Source organism: Liolophura sinensis, chromosome 10 (assembly GCF_032854445.1).
Source record: "Liolophura sinensis isolate JHLJ2023 chromosome 10, CUHK_Ljap_v2, whole genome shotgun sequence".
NCBI classification, from domain to species: domain Eukaryota; kingdom Metazoa; phylum Mollusca; class Polyplacophora; order Chitonida; family Chitonidae; genus Liolophura; species Liolophura sinensis.
In genome coordinates, this window is record NC_088304.1 from 35,960,106 (window position 1) to 35,966,105 (window position 6,000).

The window sequence follows — 6,000 nt, forward strand, 5'->3', positions numbered from 1 at the left end:
GCTAGCATGTTATGCGTTCTGGAATTAAGTATACGGCTGAAACTCACATTTGTGATATTTATTTAACTGATTGGTGCATAACTGCGTGCTCAAGAATTTTTCAGAAAGTTACATTTGTGGTGCATTGATTGTCACAGCTCTACAGTGTATAATTCCAAAAAAGAGACATTTAAGTGTGACTGGAGCAGGCTACAATTGTTCGATTTTATGACATATACATCGCTTCAGTGTATGTTTGGAGGTTATAGGTCTCATGCTTGCCACACAACAGGGAAAGAACAATAAAACAGAACTGAAAAAAGAGGTAGCCTTACATGTGTGTCTGCAGCAGTCACTCACAGCTATAATCAGTTTCACTACTTACGGTGCGCAGTTTCTTGGACTGGGGACGGTTTCCCACCTTACAATACCAGGTCCTTTGCGCATGCAAGACTGATACAGTAGCTCATGACAGTTAAACTGTAAAGACCTCTTCTGTATTAGAGGTAATTTTTGGTGCTAATCGTCGCAATGTTCTCTGAGAGTTCATTTGGAGTAAAAGTCCAATCCATGATAATGTATCGCCATATACTTAATATGGGAGACACGTGGTTCTTTATCAAGGTGCCAACGAAATGATTAACATTAGCAATAACCAATGTCTTCCGGAAAATCAGTAAGTTACTTGTTTTTTGTTTATTTCATTAAGACTTTTTCCCTTAAACGATGGTTGTCAGTTTTATAGATGGAAGGAACCGGAATTTCTGTTTCAGGGATTTCTGTTTCCAACCGTATTGGTGACTGTCAAAATACAAGTCACAGTTAAGTATGGCCTTAAACAAGAAATAGTATGGAAAAATGAAGCCAAGCTATGGAAGTCGCCTTAAAGTTAAAAACATTATCAAACTGAAATGGTGTTATTTGCCGTGATCTTTGCTTCGATCGGCTATCGTTGGTCCCGGTATTTCATGGCCTCCCATCACGTCATTCGGCTTTGACAATGGTGATAGAGAAAAACTTTACATGGAAATCACTCCATCACTCCAGATAACAGGAAGGGAACATCGACTGATGTCTGTGTCAGGAGGAAATAACTGATAATTTGTATTTTCAACTTACGTATTCTGTCTACTTCCTTAGCACTTATAAAACGTTAAATATATTCAAGTGAAAACATCCAGCTGAAACTGTGTAAATACTGTTACAAGAGAGTAAATATTCCAGGAGGCATGACTATAATTATGTGGGTTTTTTATTCTCAACGGTTAGCAAAATAACTGACCAGATGGCGGGCATTGTGATAGAAAACCTAAGTGATGCATCCGTTGAATATCAGTGATTTTTTATGTTTCTTTGTTGTTTATTTCCTAAACAAAGAACAATATACGTGCAGATGACATTAAAGCTCTTCTCTTTTCGTGAAGGCAGTTAGTATTGCAAGTAAATATCGTCATTCATAGAATGATGAAAATACAGATGTGACCTCCGTATCGTTACTAACACTGAGTTATTTATATCAGACGCATATAAATACAATTTTCTCGCAGCGACCTGGTCACATATCCTCCATTAAAGCAATAAATAGCTGAGTATGTCTTTGTGTCTTAAACTTCACGGCTGGTCAACTCAGTAAGATATTAAGCCATTAACCGTGTTCTCTGTGATAGTCCTGCGCAAGGAAGTTTATAAATTAATTGCTGCAGTGAGCATTAGGGCCGACCTAGAAATTGACTTGAAGACATTTTCGCGTACAATTTTCTGGTTTCTCAAAATTTAACAAAAGTTATTCTTTAAATGGCAACTAAATATTTACGCTTCCCTTTAAAACACTTAAGGCATAAATGCATTTAACATTTATTACTATATGCCATTATTTTAAAGAGACATGAAGAAGATGAAATGCGAAGAACAACAACATGAAACCGCTCTTAGGAGGGAGATTGTGAAACAGTTTTGGATAGGGTGGGTGGTATTAATTCATGCTTAATATTTGTTTATTTATTTATTTATTTGATTGTTGTTTAACGAATTATGATATTCTGACAACACGAACAGCGAACAATTGGAAAAAAAATGCTTTTAAGAACGCATGTACATTGTAACTATTGACACACTGCAACCTTTATTTTGATGGTTCTAACGATTTTGGCGTAAAAATCCGGCAATAACTTGGAAAGATTAACAATCACAAGGACAGTACGAAGCATAGGATTTGTAAGGTTAAGACTAATTATTCTATTCATGTTTTTGTTTTTTAACACCATACAGAGGAGGTTTCAGTTATCCGATGGCGGTGAATTTTGTTCGTGAAGGACACCAAACAGCAACATGTAAATCACATATGACGTATAGATGTCATATCAGTAGACAGCTCTATTTCCCAAACAACCTTGTCGAATGGCTAATGTCACAGACACACCACGAAAAACGAGGACGGTGGAATCAACGTCGGTACTGAAACCTCACCTCGTGTGCTCTACCGACTGTAAACGGATCATATTAAATATTGTATCCAGGACCTGCTGTCAAGCTTAGAAGTTAACCAACGGCGAAATATAAAGGCGTTCAGCAACATAACAAACAAATGATGAGTCATAGGCTTTTCTATGGAGATGTCCACGGAAAAGGAGCACACATGCGACAGTGCGACATCCCTCGCGCAAAACATGACATTGCGTCAAGGTCATCCTACTTTTCTAGACTTTTTTTTTTATTTTAAAAATACCACCGTGTCGTGCTTTAATGTGTCCAATTTAATACATGGTTTTGTATAAAGCAATAAACGAAAGTAAATTTTATCCAATAACATGCAAAATTCTGAATACAGATAGGGAAGTGAACCCTTCGCGGACATCTCTGATGTGTTGCTTAGTTCGTATTTCTTTGAGGGATATTTTGCGATCCTTTACTATAATCTCATCATTAAGGTTGCATAATCTCTTTTTGCATTGTTTGGGAGATATTTTCCAATCAACTAATTTGGACACACAACCAATACAGCCACAAACAACACAGAAAGGCGTGGCAGTACGAATATTTATATCACGCCTTTCATTCTTTCGTGACAACATGATTTTAAACCCATTGTTAATTACACGTGTTATACCCGAGTTCGACGGGCTATTCAGTGTGGTGGTCGGTTACACTTAGATGACATAAGCTGAATGAAAACTGTGAAATGTAAAACCGAAGGGTGCACTGAGACGATATTAAAACTGTGGGTTAGAAAGGAAAGACGGGACGGGACTAACCGGTTGACCTTACTTACAAAAACACAATACGACTTTGGGTAGATCTTCACTTCGACCTATCAAGCCCATATCACATATGCCTAATAACAGACGAGTTGACTGATTTATCGATCAGTCTGTGAAAGCTATGATTGCGTAATATAAACTTGATTCATAAAGAACCAATTCAAATATTTAAATACCTATACCTTTAATCCTTGTCGCAAGAGTTTTAAAATAATTGAAAGTATTCATTTCTGTGTCTGATAACGAAATAATTTTTAATATTTTGTCCCGTTAAATAACTACAAAGGAACCTGTGGAAAGCGACAGGACAGGACAGGACAAGGATATATATTAAACCTGATCGTTTACAACAACAACAACATAAAGTTGTATTGTACACTTTAGTTCAACAAAGGAAAAAGCAGACTCTAAAAGTAAGCCTAATAATGTGAAGGTGTGCTGGGTTCCACTGTATAATCCATCAGTAGCCAGCAATACTAACCACACAAACTGTCAAGTCACATTGATTGCTTTGATGCATTATACAGAGCTTTGCCTTGTCACCACATTCACAAGCTGCTGAAAAAGAAATGTCATAAACTGTGACGAATGCATATTGCAAGAGTCACACGACCATCAAAAACGAAATGAATAGACTTGTAAACAAAAACAGCAATAAAGCTGTAAATCACTCAGGGCTTGTCACAATTAAAATTGTGGCATAAAGTTGCAAAAGAACTGCCTTATTACAATCCAAGTTAAATAAGTAATGATTGGGTGTCTGTCCTAAAGCAAATAACTCTTCATGCTGTGTATATATGTATCTGAAAACTCCGAAAGAGTTAAGATAGTACATGCTGTACAGAAATTGTAAGGAACATGTCTAAATATATCTGCTGACCATTTGTATCATTGAGGATGCTGTAGATACATAATGTTCCGAGAAGGAGTAAAAAAAAATCATATTTTTAGCGAAACACCACGATATGTTAGGACGTCCAAAATTGCAATGAATGCCTTTGTTGAAAGATAGGACATCACAAATTTGATCGAAGAGTTTCTTTCAAATACAGAAGAACCACCAAGATGGGTTCAAAAAACAACAAAATGTATACGAAACACACCAGGATATGTATAAAAAACATCAGGATGTGTTCATGAACCACCAGGATGTGTTCATGAACCACCAGGATGTGCTCATGAACCACCAGGATGTGTTCATGAACCACCAGGATGTGTTCATGAACCACCAGGATGTGCTCATGAACTACCAGGATGTGTTCATGAACCACCAGGATGTGTTCAAGAAACGTCAATCTGAGACGGTGATGTAGACGTTCACTATAGATTCTGATGTTTCCTCTTTATCTAATAATGTAATGTTGCAGAATGTCACCAATCACAAATTCAGTCTGCAAACACCGTGTAATGTAGTGGAAGTCTTACTACAAGTGATGCTGATAGCTAGCCCTGGCAAGTTCCCACGACTTATGCTGCACGATTTAAGCTTTCACATGCCCATGCAGATGTACAGACAACAGATGAAGGTTTGAGATGGACACTTTTATACAGAGCGACTTCACCCAGACGTAACGCGCAAATAATCGCTCGACAGTTCACATGCTTTACCGCATACAATTAACAAGAGCATATGGCAAGGCTGTTAAACAAGGCCTACTTAAAACTGCGTCAATTACGGCGATAATCATCAAGGCTTATAGACAGACACTTGTAACAAGCACGTGATGGATAGTAAAATAAATAGACACTCACCTGAAACAAACTCTGCTTTCTTCCGTCTCCCTCCTACGCGGATACTGAAGGTGCACAAAAACAACTGTAACTTAACAATCGTTTCCGAGAGAACTTTCCAGAAAGGTGATTCTGTGAAAACTGAAGACGACAAATCCCCACGAGCACACTATTACTCACAACCCAACAGCTCTGAAATTGTTGTGGCCTAGTCCCTTTTACGGAAGACACGTTTTTGATCAATCTCAAACAGCTCAACACAGCAAGGTGGCAGACAGATGAAGTGTAAAACGATGTATTAGTTTCAACAGACTTGATTTGTAGTGGTGTTCTTGTTAACGTGATCCACTGCTTTTACTCTGATACAGGAAACAAAGCATCAGAATGTGTTCTGAGACCGACAGCGGCTAATTACATGATAACCAAATATGTTAAACAATAGATTATCACGGAGGTAAAATGATTCGTGTCTTTCAATCCAAATTTTCGTCCGATGTTTCACCCAAAGACTATATTAAAATAGTCTACCCAGATAGGATCAATTCTCCACAAAACAGTCTCCAAAAGTCAGTAAAAAAAGGACTGAATTGGCAGCACTAGAGGAGTGTTGTCAACCACAGCCAAGTACAAACTGTGCACTGAGTCTGTATATATACACAGATATCTGAAGTCACGTCCTGGAAGGTGATCTACTGGGATAACTCAGATTCACAACTTCGCTTCATCCAATGGCAAGGTACATGAGCTTGAGTCTGTCTCCAGTGTGGTGTTTATGTTAAGCACGCACATATGTACAAGACAATATTTCCTTGTCAAAAGCTGACGTGAACTCAGCTCGCTTTCTCGCTGTAGACAACCAGCGTCAGGTGTCTCTTTCTTGGCCCTCACTACATAACTCGGGCACACGCAGACCTCGTTACCAAGGCCTCGGTGGGGTAAATTTTTCCCCGGTCGACTGAAATACTTTCTTAGTCAGGTGTAGCAAGTTTTCGTGTCAACTTACTTTCTCTGCCTCGTCGCTGCGGGTTTTGCC

General features: G+C 38.3%; 1 protein-coding gene across 1 annotated transcript in view; it reads right to left on the reverse strand.

The window, feature by feature from the left end:
* Positions 1-5,688, reverse strand: part of LOC135477172 (uncharacterized) — a 32,975-nt gene extending 27,287 nt beyond the window's left edge. The window contains exon 1 of the mRNA XM_064757327.1: positions 4,989-5,688. The gene's annotated coding sequence lies outside the window, so the exon portion shown is untranslated. The remainder of the gene's footprint in view (positions 1-4,988) is intronic.
* Between the last annotated feature and the right edge of the window lie 312 nt (positions 5,689-6,000).